A 17,919-nucleotide genomic window follows, 5' to 3' on the forward strand; every position below is an offset into this window, starting at 1 on the left:
TCTATGATTTCTGTTCTATTTTATTTCACTTTTGAAGAAAAGCCACCAGCTTTGTAATATATATTGATATCATGTAAAACAAATCTCCTCATCTTATTTATTAAAATGTCTTGACTATTTGCATTGTTTTATTCTTTAAAACTCAGTTGATCAATTTTAATTTACCCAATTAAATACAGGTGAAAATTTTCTGGAATTTTAGTTGGAATTGTGGGTAATATAAAACTGAGTGGTTACTGACATTCATATATTATATTTTTCCACCCAAAATTTAGATATCCATCAATATCTTTCAATCCAGTATTATCATTTTCTTCCTTAAATTCTTGCACCATTATTTGCTACATTTATTTTTAAGTAGCTTGAATTTCGTCATTATTGATATCTGGCTGTTCAGTGAACTTTCTAACTGTGCATAGGTGATTACTAGGAATGTCCTTCATTTTGTATCTTTATCTCATATCCAGGAGTTTGACCTCAGTCTCTTACTAGCCATCATAAATTGTCTGTATGTGCTCAAGGTTTCATATGTAGACATAGCATTGTCTCTAAGAGGAAATTTTTGCTTTCTTCTCCAGTTTGCATGATTTTTATATTTATTTGTTTCTTATCTTGTTTTATGGACAAAGAACATGTATAACCTTGAGTTCATGCAGGAAAAGTGGGCATTACTGTCTCATTACTGATTTAAAAGAGAATACTTCTAATATTCTCCCATTAAGCCTGTCTGTGGAAGGTCATTGACGGATGTTCCAACTTAGATTAAGACATTTTCCTTCTCTTCTAGTTTGCAACCAAGGTGTTGAAATTTATCTAATTTTTACCTACATCTTTTGGGAAGCGCATATCGGGATGAACAAATACTTTATTTTCTAATGTGTGAATTAAAACTTTGATTCACATGGCGTTTACTATGATGCAACCCGCCAGATACGCAATCCAACTTTAATACGGCAGCTCATCTATCACCACTTGCAGACCAGGCTCTATGTCATGGACTGAATCGTGACAGTGCAGTGTTATAGATGCCACACTTTCTGGCTCATTTTAGCATTTCACACTGTAGTATGTTTTGGCAGTTTTGCAGAACATTTTTCATTCTGGCATATTTTAACAATCCCTAAATTCCAAATTAGTTTATGTCTTCTAGACAGCATAGGATTATAAGTGAATGAATTATTCAGTATTAATTCTGTTATTTTATATGAATGCTATTAATTTAAATTTATGAAACTAAATACCAAAAATGAGTTACTTTCCTTTTTCTATATTCCATACTCCACTAATACTTTTATATATTAAATTAGCCATTTACATAACACTGCAATTAGTAACTCTTCTGATAGTCATGAAAACAAAATGCTAACTTTTAAATACCTTTTCTGAATACAAAAATAATATGTGTACAATTAAAAATCATAAAACAAAGAACTTGGAAATCACAGGATGAAGAAATGAGATAGGATCTATTATCCCTTAACCCTCAGCTTAGCAATGAATTCTGTATATACTCACTCGTTTTCTCAGTAGAGATACATATATAAATATACATACAAATTGTGTATTTAAATCTTTTTACTCTATTGACTTATGACATACATTTAGAGTACCTGCACATAATGATATGAAAAACACACCCCAAAAGCTTTATTCTGGAATTTGCTAAGTTATTCCTGAATTATTTCATTGCAATGTATAATTTCCAAAGTAATTAATTTAGAACAGATTTTTTTCATCTGCTATCATTAACTATTTTCTGTTCTTTGGCTGGTTACCTCTTCCTTTTGTTTTATAATCCATCATCCATGCTATTTCCAGACCTCAGAATATACTTCCACAGAGGTAAAGAAAAAGCTTTCTTATTCTAATATATTCTTTATAGTCCACAAATTTTAAACTCATCAATGTCTTCTAAAAAGTAGCTCAGGATTTTAAGTGAATGAGTCATTCATTATTAATTCCAGTAGTTTTTATGAGTGTTATACATTTTATTCCATCATGATATAACTATACACAACAAATTTGCTGCATTCCTTGCAAAATATACTCTAGAGGGGTGCACTCTGTGATTACTAGAAGCATCATATGAAATACACCCTAATGAACCAAGATGCACTTCTAAACTGATTCTAGTTTCTCTTTTTGTATGTTAGTTACACTGAAGCTTTATGAAAGTTAATCTCCCTTATAGAGCAATAGGGCAGGGCTCCCCCAGGACCAGATTCCTTACTGATGCTCTGACACAGCGAGGTGAAGAGTTGAAGAGGTGGGATTGCCTGGTAGCATCTGGTATGGGTGTGATGCATTCAGAAAATTGCATGGAGTCCAATAAGGCTGGAGCCCCAGGTGCTGGTGAGCCAGGAGGTGTGAACAGGCTTTGTGTGGGCACATTCCACATTTGATGTATTTGTTCATTCAACCTCACTCAACAATCCTAAACTGTCACCTTTCCAAGCTTGGGGATGATTTGTTCCAAAGTATGGCTCTCACTCATGATCAGCAACACTCAACGCAGTCATCTAGCCTGAAGTGCAGACCCAGGGGTCTCCCCAAATGTCCTGTACATTTTCAACAGCCACCACCATGGACAGGTGACTGACTGAGGGGTAGAGACCAGAAGGGAACCTCAGTCTTGAAAAAGAGGAGATTGGTTTGCAGGGATAAGGGTGGTGGGGACATTTTCTGGGAAGAAATGACCATTATGGACATTTCCCCAGAAAAATACTCAGCCTGTACGTCCCACACATGCAGACATGCGGGTGCTCAGATTTAACTGAGTTTTAGAGGATGTATGTTCTCTCCAAAATCCAGGTTGAAGATTCTTACACCAGATGCAATCTCTTCAAGTTGTACGATTCCATCACTGATCCGCCATAGCCAGTCTGACAACAGAGAGAGAAAAGACTGAAGTCAATGGAATAGCGCCACGGGGAGCAGCTGGACAAAGAAGCTTAGTGAGAGATTTAGACTGTTACTGTCATGTTGATTAAGAGTGGAAAGGCACACAGGCTGACTGTATCACACAGGATATGGCATCTGTGTCACTGGAGCTCTGGAAGAAGATGAGCAAGAAGGGCATGAAAACCTCTTGAAGAAATATGACTGAGAACTTCCCAAGCTGGAAAGAGACACAAACCTACAGACTTAAGAAGCCATATTAAATTCAAATAGGGCAAACCTAAAAATATTCACACCAAGCCACGACATAATTAAACACAGGAAAATTAAAGACAAAGAATAAACCTTGAAAACGGTAGGAGAAAGGCGGCACCTTACCCATGTGGGCACACACAGAAACCTGGCTGCATCTCCAGAGAATTGTGCTGATTAAAAAACAGCAATCCCAAAGCTGATATATACTGTATGATTCCACCTTTATCACATCCCGGAACTGAGAGAATTGCAGCCAAGGAGAGCGAGTTAGTTGTTGCTGACGGTTAAGAAGAGAAATGGTTTTAACTAGAATAAGACAAGATGAGGGATCGTCGTGGGGATTGGACTGTTCTCCATTTGGGACTACCAGTGTGAATATTCTGGCTCTGAATTTACTATAGTTTCACAAAATGTTACCATTTGGGAGACTAGGTAAGGAGTTCATAGTATTTCTTTTTAATATCTTTTACAAGTGAACTTACCTCAAGATAAAATGATTAATTAAAAAGTAAATTATCATTTCAAATGGACCACATTAAATAACTTTTATTCTTTATAGAGCTTTCTTTGTTAAAATCAACTCTGCTGCTCTATTTTCTTCTCTTTCATTACATACTGTGTTAAGGACAATGCTTATAGAAGCTTTGAGTGAAATAGAATTTTGTGGCTGAGATAACTTTATATCAAAACTTCCTTCTATAATAGCTTCAGACACACATAAGATTTTTTGTGGCCATTTACATTTTGCACTAAATTTTCTTGTATTGATTTTCTGTGTCTTACCCAAAGATCTAATAAATAAATCAGTGCTTAAGACATATCCCTATCATTGGACATTAGAAGTCAAAGGCACTAGAGAATAATTCCATAGAATATATTTGCATTTGCTCAGAATAGCTCCACTCACATTATTTGGGGTTCATCGAGAAAATATCTTGGAAAAATCACAATTTACACTTTAGTTAAAAATAAAACAATTCATGTTGACACATGTAATTTTTTATTTACTCTTTAGATTTACACCATGATTTTAAATTAGACTTAGCCTCTGAAACATGGTCTGATTTGGTCAGAATATCTTGAAATAGAGCTTCAGAGCCAGAACTTGAAAGAATAGTGACTCGATTGCCAATTGCCACAGAGCCAGTGGTGGGTGGGAGAAGGAATGTCTGTGTTTGGAAGTCACACTACTGTCTTACTTGGGCTAAAATTTATGGAATGCTATTTGTGGCTAAATAATTAAATAAAAATATTTAAAGGCTAATTTAATTATTTACATTTACTATACAACTGGGACACTGAAACTTAAAATCCATTTACTGTCTGTCTTAATTACGGCTCTTCAAACCCTCTTTCATTATTTCCTTCAAGAATAGTCACAGAGATATTTTGAAGGCCCTAGATTTGAGTCCAAAATATGATATTTGTTTGTCCAGTTAAAACTTCAGTTTTATCATTAAACATTTTTTGATTCACCTACCTTCCAAGTGAGAACTTTGATGTGAAGAAACATGATTGCTACTGGGAAGTTCAGTTAGCCGTTGGCTCTGACGGTTTGCTTACAATGCAGGTCTGCTGGGCTGTGTTTGTGTTGCTGTTATTCACCTGAAATTTTTGTTTGCTTGTTTATTCTCTGTCATGGCACTATTTCTCAAAATGTGGAAATTCTAGGTGTCTTCTATTGCACCTCTTTCCCCCAGAATAAAGCATAGTGCTATCCCATTTTAGATAACTGTCATTATCTTTCTCCCATTCATTATATAATAAGTATCTTGACAAAACGAAAGTCAAGTATTCAAAGTTTATCTATTTAACTGAAATGTATTTACTCGGTTCCCTTCTCAGTCTCAAAGATTTTCTGAGAACGAAGTTCTGGCGGCTTCCTGATGACCGTGTTTAGTGCTGGGTCTGATTTTTCACAGATTAACTTTCCAAGCTTTGGTTTCTATTCAGAATATCAAGTCCAAAGTTCAGAGGTTCTCAGGGCCAAGGACTTCACTTCCAAGTGGGGTTTAACTGTGAGACATCATTAGTTATCTCAAGACGTACAGTATTTGTGGAAATTCAATTATGATTCATTTAAACCTCATTAATAGATCTGAGTAAACAGTCTGACTCCACTTGGGATGTCTGACTGCCGACAGCTCCCCACCTGCCCGCTTCTCTCCTCCCCTTGCCCTTACTTTAGGCCAAGCCAATAAAGAGACTCAAATGACCCTTCTTTTAGTACAAGTGGAAGTTCAAACCATGCAAACAAGCTGACCCCACAAGCAGGAGCCCCCAGGCTGGTCCCCCTCCCTAACCATGGGCAAAGCTAGACCAGTTCCCCCCACATGGCTCTCTCAGGCCATTTCTGGGCCAGCTTGGAGATGGCCCCATCGCCTCTCTCCCAGAAATTCTCATTATGTGAGAAATAAAACTATACCCTGTTGGTGTATGTATGGGACTATCAATCTCAACCTCTGAACCCCATTTTGGGTTGAGGGCATCTGCCTAGTACTTATAAGGTGACTACAGCATAGGTAATAGAAAGATGATGGATAGATATAACATATTTAATTTTTTATGAAGATGCCATATATATATCACAAAATCATACAAATTTCTACACAAACTTTCAAAGAGTGACTATTCTAAATAGTCCATTTTTGTTGTCTTACCATTAATAGAGTTCAAACTTAATTTGGTATATCCACATTTTCAGCCATCTTCGACTAGCATCTTTTTTCTAAAGATAATGATCCTCATTGTTCATTATCATTCTAATCAACTTCACTATCATCTTGCTGTCATATAAATTTTAAGAATTCTACAGTTTCTCCTATTGTAATGTTTGGTGCCCACTACACTATCTTTGTGGTTCTTGAATACACCCAGACTGCAAAACCTAGTAGATCCTTGCTCTCTGCCTTCCACTGAGTAGAAATAATTACTGAACCTACAGATCATGCTAAGCAGCACCATTCATACTACAGGAGTCCAGCTTCGGTGGCCCACAGGCAAGCCCTGCATGCTGTTAGCAATACACATTCTAAGCTTACCTGCAAACTTGTTTCTACTCTGTTTCCATAGAATATCCAAAGCCAATTCCTGTTGGAACCATTAACACTTGATGTTGTTAATTGAACTTCAGTTTGCCAAAGAAACAGTGGAATGAATAAACATTGTACCATTTCCAGATTCCTTCCCATAACACATCACAGCCAGATGGAAAAATGTGGGGTTGAAACAGTTTGATGGAATCATCAACAGAAGATAAAGATTTCCTGATGGTCAACCTGGGGTTTAGACACAGCTGCTCATTAGAGAACTGTGCACTTAACCACTATAGGACAAGGCTAGGCTCTACAGAAAATGGTCATAGTTAGAATGTCAACAGTAACTTCATGATGGCATTATACCTCAGTTCACAAAATTCAAACCTGCCTAAAACCTTCCCCAGGGAGTAAAACATATTATGGTTCCACAGATTTTAACCTGTCTTTCTGGTTATCAGGAGAAAGAAAAAACTCTTTTTTCTTTGGGTTTTATTTGTTATTTGTTATTGTTTTAGTGTACTGCTTTACTTCAAAACATAAAAGAAGGAAATTAAGTAACCAGTGTGTAATTCTAAAATGTCAAGTGTCCTCTGGACATAATATATTGTGTTTCTGTTAGTAACTGTAATTTTTAAAAGTACTGAATAACTTAAAAGAAAATGTCACAGCACAGTAGATAAATTTCAGAAATGTTTCTCTTTATAATTTAACTGGAAAGGGAAAGGCCCACAACTGACCTCTGCTTAATGACCTACTTAAAGATATTGCTAGAAATCAAGCCAATGTACTTCATTATGGAGGAAGGCAGGCAAATCCCTAGGAAGACATCATAAAATATATGACGGCTTCAAGGAAGTGCATGTGAAACAACCACTTGCTGCGTCCTTTGAGTTTTAGCTGAAAAGCAATAGCACACATCCTCACTTAACTCAGAAATGCTATTGTTGGGCTCAGACTTATTTATCCCACAGTCTAAGTTAATATTTACAAATGTATTCATTTTGCTGTAATATTGCATCACAGGTGCACTTGAAAAATGTGATTGCTGTATAAATGTTTAACTAATAACCATGACCTTGAATTGAGCAAAACACTCTTTACTGACTATTCAGGAGCAGCTATTGATTCCATCCATGGGTGACCTTGGGGCATACTTTCCATCCCGGCGGAAAAGTCTCAGGTGTGTTCAGCCCCAGTTTAAGCTTGTCCTGAATTGAAAGCACAATGTTACCCATAAGTGTCCACGGTATTTTTCAAAAGTTAGCATAAAAAACACCGTAAATTGGGTAGCTTAAGTAACAGAAATGTTTTCTCCCACCATTCTGAAGGCCAGAAGTTGGCATCACCAGGGTTGGTCTCTCCAGAGGCCTCCCTCCTTGACTTGTGCACGGCTGTCCTCTCACTGTGTCTTCACGTTGTCGTAGCTCTGCACAGGTCTGTGTCTGTGTCCAAACCTCCTTCCCCTTTCTATAAGGACATCTGATATTGGCGTAGGGCCTGCCTTAGTGACCTCATCTTAACTTCATTATCTCTGTAAAGACCTGCTCTCCAAATAAAGCCACACACATAGGTACTGGGATTAAAACTTCAACATATGAACTGGGGGGACACAACTCTATACACAAATCTATAGCAATGTCCACATAACAGACACAATTGTCCCTTTTCTGAAGAGAGCTGGACATGACGGCCCGCATGAGCCGAATGATGTTTCTGCATCCCTTAGCCATGTGCATGGGTATGCGAGGAGTGGGCCCTATTTGGTGGACTTCCTAGCTCACAGCAGCCCCCATTGGTTTATGAACTGCTTCCTGTTTGGAAGGATTTATCCCCAGTGTCATGTTTATAAACAGCCTTATGCTGCAGTCTTTGGTCACTGATTAAAGGGTGGACACTGATTTCAGACTAATGGGAATCACTCTCTAGGAATTATTATTTTTCAGCTGAGACCAGAAAGGTACAGGGCATTGCTGGAACCAAATGATACTGAAGGTAGTGTTCTATTGAGATGTTCCCCAGGGCCCTCAGAATTACCCGTTTATCACTTACCCCATAATCTGATGGCTCAATTTTCCTTGGATTCAATGTTTATGATCATTTCTGTTTAATAGATTCTGTGTTGTTTTCTCAGGCTGATCAGAATTGGTTTCTATTATTTCTATCAAAATATCTGCCTGCATAGCATCCAATTTCCCCATCACATGGAATTCCTAAAGAAAAATCTCTCATCATCTCCTGAGACAAATAAGAAAGCATTCCAGGAAATGTTGCCATGACCATAGTTGCTCCTCCTCCCCACAGTGGGCGGTCTCATGGTGTTGGACATTAGTTGGTGGCTTCACAGGTAGTAACAGAGCACAGGGGCCCATGGGATGAGATGGAAAAGCTGTAGTCAGAAGATAATAGTGCAGTTACCAAAGATGGTAAGACAAGAAACCACAGGACTGCCTAGGTGGAATGCAATGGCAGTTTCCACGGGAGGATTCCTATGCATCCTTCAGTGAAGGAACATGTCCTACTCACCTCTCCCTGTGGAGAGGGCTCCCAGGTGGGATGGAGCGTGTATGCAGGGAGAACCTGGTGACCAAGGAGAGCAGGCCTTCGGTGTCCTGGCGGTAGGACTTGGGAAGGCAGCCCACTCTGGGGGGAGGGATTTGGGGATGCAGTGACTTCCCATGCAGTGCCCTGGGCCGTGCTTGGCCAGCAGCCCTGATCCAGCTCTGAATTAGTCCAGAGAAGGAAGATATTATGAGTCTCATGCATGCTAAGGAGAGGGAGGCGCATGTATTGTCACATGTGCTACTGACCTTCAATGGTTTTACACACATACCCCCCCAAAGAAATTAGAAATCTACACACATCACTTTAAGTAGACATATAACATGGTTCACTCATTTCAATGGTTCTAGCATATTGTAAATAGTGATACTTAAACTGGCAGACCACCTTTAAAAGTATCCAACAAAAGAATCCAAATGCTGCATTGATTTGATACTCATTTTAAAAAAACATGCAAATGTTCTTTTTACCTTCCAATTGTTGATAGCTTTGATTTTCCTCCTTGATCAAATCCATTACACATTTTTCCACAAATTTTTATGAAAATAAAATGTATTTTATAGTTGAAACCACTTAATCACCCTATCAGACTTATCTGAAACAAAAATATGTATGCAAATTCAGATTTTCATTTTTATATTGTCTGATTATAAGGATCTAAGAAGTAAAATATTACAAATAATATTAGTATGCCATGGTTTGAAACATCCAAATATGTTTAGTATTACACATTTTAAAAAAGAAAAGGTAAAATTTTATTAGAAATGCAATTTAATGAGATAAATCATCCATCTTTTCTGTGCATTTAATGAAGGGAGAAATGCATACACTGCCTTAAGTAATTGGCATGACATTGAGTAGTGTATCATTTTGGGGAAGTGGTAGGAGAACACAGCAAAGATTTTTAGGATGAATCAGGGATGGCTACAGCTGGAAAGAATATTTTATGTTATTACTTCATAAAATATGTTTTCATGCCTAACATGTCCCTGTCTTCTCGCCTGCGAGTGCCGGACTTGTCCTGTACGCTGTCACACCCCCAGCTGCAGGACAATGCCAGGCACACCGCAGACTCGCGATCAGTATTTGTTTAATAAATAAATCATCCTCATCATTTTACTCTTTCATTATGCTAGCAAGTACTTGTTGTTTAGCACATGCTACTGAATTTAGTCACATACAAAAAGTGAAGGCAATACCTGGCACTCCTTGGAAAACTGTGTAACTGTACTTCTCGCTATTTTTTTCGGCAAAGTGAAACCTGGATATTATATGCAAAATAAACATAAGAAGGGCCTGAAAGGTGGAGGGATAATAAACAGACATTTCACCCAAGAGAATATCCACCTGACAGATCAGGACATGAAAAAATGCTCAACATCATTAGCCATTAGAGAAATACAAATCAAAACCCAGGGAGATGTCACTGCCTAAGTACAATAAAAAAGTAAGTAAAAAAATAGAGTAGCAACATAAAATACGAAGAGCACAGAGAAATATTTAATCATTCACGCATTGCTGGTGGGAATGCAAATTAGCACAGCCACTTCAAAAACAGTGGCAGTTTCTTAAAAAATAAAACCATATCACCCAGCTAATTGTACCCTGAGATATTTAATAAAGATGGTAATAGCAGGTTTATTCATAATAACCAAGAACAGGAAACAACTCAAAGGTCCTTCTCCGAGTGAGTGGTTAAACCAGTTGTGGTGTATCCTTACCATGACTTCACAGCAGAAGCTACTCACACACCCGACAGCTCACTTGGACTGAATCCCAGTTGTTCGGGGGGGAAAAACTTCCCATAAGGTTATCTACTGTATGATTGACTCATAGAACATTTTTGAACAGATGAAATTATAGATATCAAGAATAGGGTAGTGACCACCAAGGGCTAAGGAGGAGGTGGGGCTGGGAGAGGAGTGGGCCTGGCTCCAAAGGGGCAGCAGAAGGGATTCTTGTGCCAATGGAATGTTCTGCATCTTGACTGCATCAGTGTCAATATTGATGCTGCCCTCTTGTCCTACAGTTTTTTTTTTGTTTTTCTCTTTTTTTTTTGGTATCATTGATCTACAATTACATGAGGAACATTATGTTTACTAGACTCCCTCCTTCACCAAGTCCCCCCAACGAACCCCATTACAGTCACTGTCTTGTCCAACAGTTTTGCCAGATGTTGCCTTTGGGTAACTTGGTAAAAGGTATGTGGGATCTCTCTGTATTATTTCTTATAACTGCATGAAATGCCACAATGATCTCAAACTCAAATAATTTAATTTTAAAATTAAATTATTTCTTCACTGAATTGCTTCAATAATTAAAGAATCTTCTTAAATTCCATTTACCTCCCTTATTAGGACTTGTATTCTTGGTAAAATTAAGTTCACAGAATTCCTGAATTTGTCCAACTCTGACAATTTTCCATTATAGGCTGAAATGACCCAAGCAATTGCCTGTAATAAGCAGGAAATAAGTTTTCATTTTAAAGTTAATATTTGTGCACATGGTGAATTAAATTAATGAATATTTCATATCCTTATTTGGGTGACCCACATGGATTGCAGCATATGCCAGAATCCTTATGGCCTTATGGCCACTTGTTTGTTTATGTCTATATTCCAGTTGGTCAGAGACCCTCCCGCCCAAGTAGGAAGAAGTTCAGTATCTCACTTTGAATTACCAGGCCTTCCCTTCGATTTGAATTACCTAAGAATCCTGCAGCTCACCCAACTCAAAGTGGAGGGGTGGGAAGTGGTTGGGTCCACGCACCCTTTGCTCAGCCCATCACTATCCCTCTGCTGCTGTGGGAACTGGGCCCGCGGGGTCAACGGACGAAGTTCTGTGCCACCGAGCCATCCTGTGGTGAAAAACCCCAAGCTTCTCTGGTGCTCATGCTGTGCTCAGCACCGGCTCCCCACAGGCTCCTGCTCACCAGAGGGCTGGGTCCCCTGGCATTTCTGCCACACGTGTACCACAGCCATCTGCCCAGTGGGGTGATCTTAGTTTAACCAGTCATGACATCCAATTTCCACAAGATATGTTTACTTCAGAGACTTCATCTGCCTCCTACTCAAACATACAGCCTTCCTGATTCATCACAAGAAAGTCTCTGAGTGAAAATATGGTATAGCAGAGCTTATTGCCTGGATTCCTTATGCAGCCCTAACGGTAGACTTGCTCCAGCACGAAACTGCAGGTCGAGTGCCCAGGAAGTGTGACATTCCATAATCAAATGGAACAAAGGAAAAATTGCCAGAATTGGACATAGTCAGGTAATTTAATAAATGTAATTTTTCCAAGCATGTAAGTCCTAACGCTGGATTCATAAGACCCTAGGGAGGAAAACCAAGCTTAAACACAATCCTTGATCCACCCCATTATACTCCCTCCCAAAGGCAATCATCAATGACTTTTTGCATGATTTGGGGGACTAGTGTCAAAGGGCCTTAACCATCCCCACTCCAAGGACCCACTGATGAATGATTGCTTTTAAAAGGCAGCAGTGAGACCAGCCTCCAGAGTGATGGAGCAAGGAGCACAACGGACACTCTCTGCAACAAACACCATTTAACTGGAGTGGAGCAGAGGATTGTAACGATGAAGTGTTTAAGGTCTTTAGAAATTGTCCTAAGTGGGTAGAGCCAGCGGAGAATCATTCACTGGAGAATATCTACCGAAGCTCCCTGAGAACAGCAAGAACTGGTGGCCTTCGATCCACTGCTGATACCAGGCCTCCCTCCCCAGTCCCAGCTTCCACCGTGGGGACGTACTGTGGGTGTCATTCTGCAGGAGGGTGCATCCAGGAACAGGCCTTCTCTCCCCACGGCCGCCGGTCAGCAAGGACCGGGATGTAAGTTTCTCATCTCTGCCGAATCTGTGTCGCAGAAGCCTTATTCCAGCCAGTCTGGACTGAGCGTTCTGGGGCTCCTTCCTCCAACCAGCCCCCATTCCAAAGGCAAAAACTCTACCCCGTGTTGGGTAGGTTGGCATCCCTGGGTCCAATCACCCTGCCCCAGCTGGCTCGTAAGTGGGAATTATACACCAGGAGAGACAGTGGGAAGAACAGAGGATTCTGCCCACACAAACCCTCCTCAGAGCAGGTGACAATCCGGGAAAGTCTACTGCTCACCCTGCGGGGCAGTGGGGTAGAGGCCACGCTGGGGGGAAAGGCCGGGCATAAGACCTCTGAGCTCCAGTTCTGCACTGACAGGCTGGCTACACACAAAGTGGCGGACAGAATCTGCACCCCAGGGTAATGCTGAGGGCAGTGGGAGATCCCAGAGGAAACAGGGAAGAGGAGGCTGTGGGCGCCATGATGCAAGTTCATCCCTTCGAGGAGCCAAGTTCAGATTTTACTGATTTTTCTGTGCTGCTTTTCTAATTTCTGTGTTATACACTTCCACTGTGCCTTTTATTATTTCCTTCCTTCTGCTTGCTTTGAGTTTAGTTTGATCTTTGGTGGAAACGTTAGGATACTGATATAAGACATTTCCTCTTTGCTAATGTGTTTTATGTCCGAATCCCCCCTACCTGCTTGTTCATGCATGGAAGCCTGTGACCCTCCCAGAAAGCTGCGGCTCAGTGTTGACAGAATCTCCGCAGGCACTGTCACTGCAAAACCTGCCTTCCTGGAGATGAAAGTGGGAATTTGTGTTGTTCTTTATTGTGTTTTCAGAGTAATGTAGAAAATAAATTCATGTAGGACATGAAGGCAGTAAGTAATGTTAAAGATGGACAATGAGCAGTGGGGCCACCTGCCATATCACTTCAATTTGCAAAGCTGTATTTAACCAGGAACAAAGTGGGTATAAGTGTGGCCATTCCATCAGAACAAGCATGGAATGTATGGATTTCTTGTAATCAAGCACTTTCTAGTTCTATTCAAGGAGTTCCAGAAGTTTTAGAACTTATGCAAGTGTGAAGGAGTGCTTTCAATGATAATACAAACACATAACCACACATACACTCAATATGAACATAATAACTATGCATGCCCTGTGAGACCAAGAGCTCCTTGAGAAATTGAAGAAACAACATCAGACTAATTTTTATAATAGTGATCATCATTTCTTAAATTTGGAGCTTAGTTGTAGCATTTTTAATGGTAGGTAATGAACTGAGGAGCAGATTTTCTCTCAGCATTAAATGACAAATCTGCCTGCCTCTTAGTGAGAGCTAAAAAAATATTTCTTTCATATTTCCTGACCTCTCCAAAAGGACAAGATCCTAATTAGAAAATCCTTTGAGAAGAATGAAATACATTAGATAAATAACAAACTTCTACCTAGCAAAGTATATCCAAAGCAAGCAAAGTTAGGACATATTAAAGATGTGAGCAGAAATAAAGGAAATAGAGAATAGGAAAACAAGAGACAATCAAAGAGACCAAAATGTTGTTTTCTGAAAAGATCAAGAAAGTGAACAAACATTAACTAGACTGACCAAGAAAAGAGTGAAAAGACTCAAATTACAAAACAAAAAAAATGCAATGAAAAAGGAGACATCACTACTGACCTTACAGAAATCAGGAGAATTGGAATGGAACACTATGAACAATGGTGCACCAAAAAATTAGGTAACATTTACCAAATGGCAGAAATACGAAATGAGAAACCCATGGTGGGGGCCTCTAGAGAGGGGTATGGACCTAGCATACTCCACATTTGCTTCACTTTTAATCTGTGTTTCTTTTTCTCTCGTACTATGAACAATAAAAGTTTGTTGATTAATGTAGGCAAACTACACTGATTGATTTACACCAATTCATATTATGTAGAAATGTAAGTTTTTACAAAAACGGTTGCCAAATGTAAGGAAGAAAGTAGATAGGTGTCCTGCATTTTCCCCAGGTCTGTTTGAGTTAATCCCTACCATAACATGTCAGGTTTTCTTTGTAATCATCATTTTCTCTCTTTTTTTTTTTTCTTTTATTTGCAAAGTGAATGTACATGTTACTCATGTAACTCCAACATTATGACACCATTGGTGAAAAAAATGTATGTATATGTGTAAATCCTGGATAAGCTGATTTAAATATATGAAAATATGTTTAACAGACAGGAATGTTTTGAAGGCACTTCCCCTAGCGTTCTCTCACTCTAAGACTCACACAACAGAGAGTGAAAGGAGGGCAGAGCTGCTCTCTTACTGGGAAGCCCAAAACGGTTTTAAGTATTGATACCTATAAAATCTTGTGTTAATTACCATACCTTAAAAGCCTAAATAAATTAGAAAATGTAATGATTTCTACCCAGGCCCGGGAGAAGAGCACCTGCTAGAAGCTTGGCTCCTAGTGTCCATGTCTGCTTTGTGCTGACTCTGAGCTGCTGTCCACACTGAGGCATTCATTTCCCTGGGAACCCTGTCAAATGTAAATCTCCACATTCACCATTCTAATCCCAGGGCAAGTGGCCCTTTTCAAGTTCAAAGTCATAGTAATAGGACTTGTTTATCAATGATTGAAAACCCCAGAGTTTTTAAAAATGACTACCTAATCTGACATGTCTTTTTACCTTGAGGAATGCCAGTATATGCAACTTATACATTTAAATTACATTTATAATTGAAAATACACAATAATCTGACTAATCAGAAGATGTAACAAATCACGGGAATTTAAGGTAGGTAGGTAGACATGATTGCTCATTCTCCTTTTAATGATAAACAGAACATGTTTGCGTGTCATATCTAAAAATATTTTTCTTAAGTATTGATACCTATGAAATCTTGTGTTAATTACCTTGCTTTGAAAAGCCTAAATAAATTATAAAATGTAATGATTTCTACCCAGGCTTCATCCATCAGTGATGCAATAAAATAACTCAGCATTCACAGCTGGAGAGGTGTGGGTTTGGATTTGTGATCTTCCACTGACCAGCTAAAAAATGTGTATAGGTTGCTAGACTTTTCTGAGCCACAAAACTTAATTTACAAAGCAAGAAAACTAAATTATTTCACAGTGCATTTGGGAGTAAAATAGACTGATTATTAGAGGTACATAGATACAGTGAGATAGGCATACACAGAGTCAGAATTCCTGAAAATTAATTGTTGTTATTATCATTGCAAACACCCATAGGCTCACTTGGTTAAAGGTGTGAACTACAGCTGCATTTCAACAGCACAATTCAACAAGATCCTAAACTGAAGTTAGGGACTGGCAACTGGGGCATTAACATAAGAAAAAAGTGGACATAGATGGCAGATGTCTTTTATTTATTCCTCACATGTAATTAATTTCCTTGATTTAGAGAATAGTGATTTGGAAATTTAGTTTTTAATGGTTATAAAATCCAGGTAAGATATGAACACCTTTCCATCTCAATATCTGAGAGAAAGCTTTGTGCAACCTCTAATGTTGAAATAGGATATTCCATGTGTTTAAGGAACAAATGCTTTCTTCATATCTGTTTTGCAAAGCAAATGATATCATTGTGTAAATAGAGAATCTCTTTTCAAAAGAAAAAAAAATTCATGACTGAGTGCATTTCTGACTTGCAGTAACAAGGTGTTTGACAAGTTTGGCTAGGTCCAAGGGCATCTGAGCATGGCATGCATGGCATTATGCCACCTCAGATTTGAGCTTCCTCCCACACAAGTCCACTTCTGAATCTCCCCACGTCCTTGATGTAATGGCTAAATTGTTACTGATGCAGATGGAGCACCATCACGATCTTGAAATCCCTCAGAGGTGACCATATGGCTCTCCTCCCCTTTTAATATTTAATGATGGTCCTTGGGCACTCTCCAATCATTTAAAAAAACGACAAACAGATATGAAGAAAGGCTGTTTTATGCCAATTTAAAAAATTGTGCCAATGAAAATCCACTCTATAATATTTAAACTCCTTTAAAATGAGAATTTTTGCTCAAATGTATTTGGATATTGGCTGAAGATTTTGATCAAATGCCGATTATCCTTTGTTAGATGTTTCACTCTTTTGAAATAAAATCAATCTCAAAAACCCTCTCTAGCTTTTAATTATATGAATCAATGACAGGCTTCTAACATAAAGTCATGGCCATTAATGAATATTGGGGAAAAGACTGATAATTCTTCTACCTCCAAAAAAAAAAAAAAGAAAGCAGAAATGGTGAGCTCTATTTCTGTGTTAATGCTGCTGTCACACTGAGTGTGCTCAGAAGCCAGATCATTGCCAGATAAAACCACCCTGGAAGTTCTGGTGCTCCTGCTTGCCTCGATTTTACTGTGAACAAACTTTTAACATTGAGAAGAATTTGTTTAAATGCTTCTGAAGGCTGAGTCCTTGGTTTGTGGGCACATGATGAAGAACTGCATCTGTCCTGGAGAGATGCGTAGTCAGCATGCATGAAATACACAGAGGCACAAAGAAGGCCTACGTGGCAAGTCTACTGCAGGAGCTGTAAGCTTACCTTCAGATGCACACAGTTCCCTCAGAGAAGTTAGCATTTCATGGTCATTTAGTTAAGCGGTTGCATCAGTAAGTTATTATTTTTTTTTGAGAGGGCATCTCTCATATTTATTGATCAAATGGTTGTTAACAGTTAACAACAATAAAATTCTATACAGGGGAGTCGATGCACAATCATTAATCCACCCCAAGCCTAATTCTCATCAGTCTCTGATCTTCTGAAGCACAATGAACAAGTTCTTACATGGTGAACAAATTCTTACATAGTGAATAAGTTCTTACATGGTGAACAGTACAAGGGCAGTCATCACAGAAACTTTCAGTTTTGATCACGCATTATGAACTATAAACAATCAGGTCAAATATAATTATTCATTTGATTTTCATACTTGATTTATATGTGAATCCCACATTTCTCCCTTATTCTTATTGTTATTATTATTATTATTTTTAATAAAATGCTAAAGTGGTAGGTAGATGCAAGATAAAGGTAGAAAACATAGTTTAGTGCTGTAAGAAAGCAAATGTAGATGATCAGGTGTGTGCCTATAGACTAAGTATTAATCCAAGCTAGACAAGGGCAACAAAACATCCATGGATGCAGATGATTTCTCCCAAAACAGGGGGGGTGAGGTTCTAAGTCTCACCTCTGTTGATCCCCAATTTCTCACCTGATGGCCCCCCTGCGACTGTGCCTGTCTTAGGTTGTTCCTCCCTTGAGGAATCTTACCCGCCTCTGGCTAACCAGTCATCTTCCGGGGCCATACAGGGAAATG

This window comes from Manis pentadactyla, chromosome 2 (genome assembly GCF_030020395.1).
Source record: "Manis pentadactyla isolate mManPen7 chromosome 2, mManPen7.hap1, whole genome shotgun sequence".
NCBI classification, from domain to species: Eukaryota; Metazoa; Chordata; class Mammalia; order Pholidota; family Manidae; genus Manis; species Manis pentadactyla.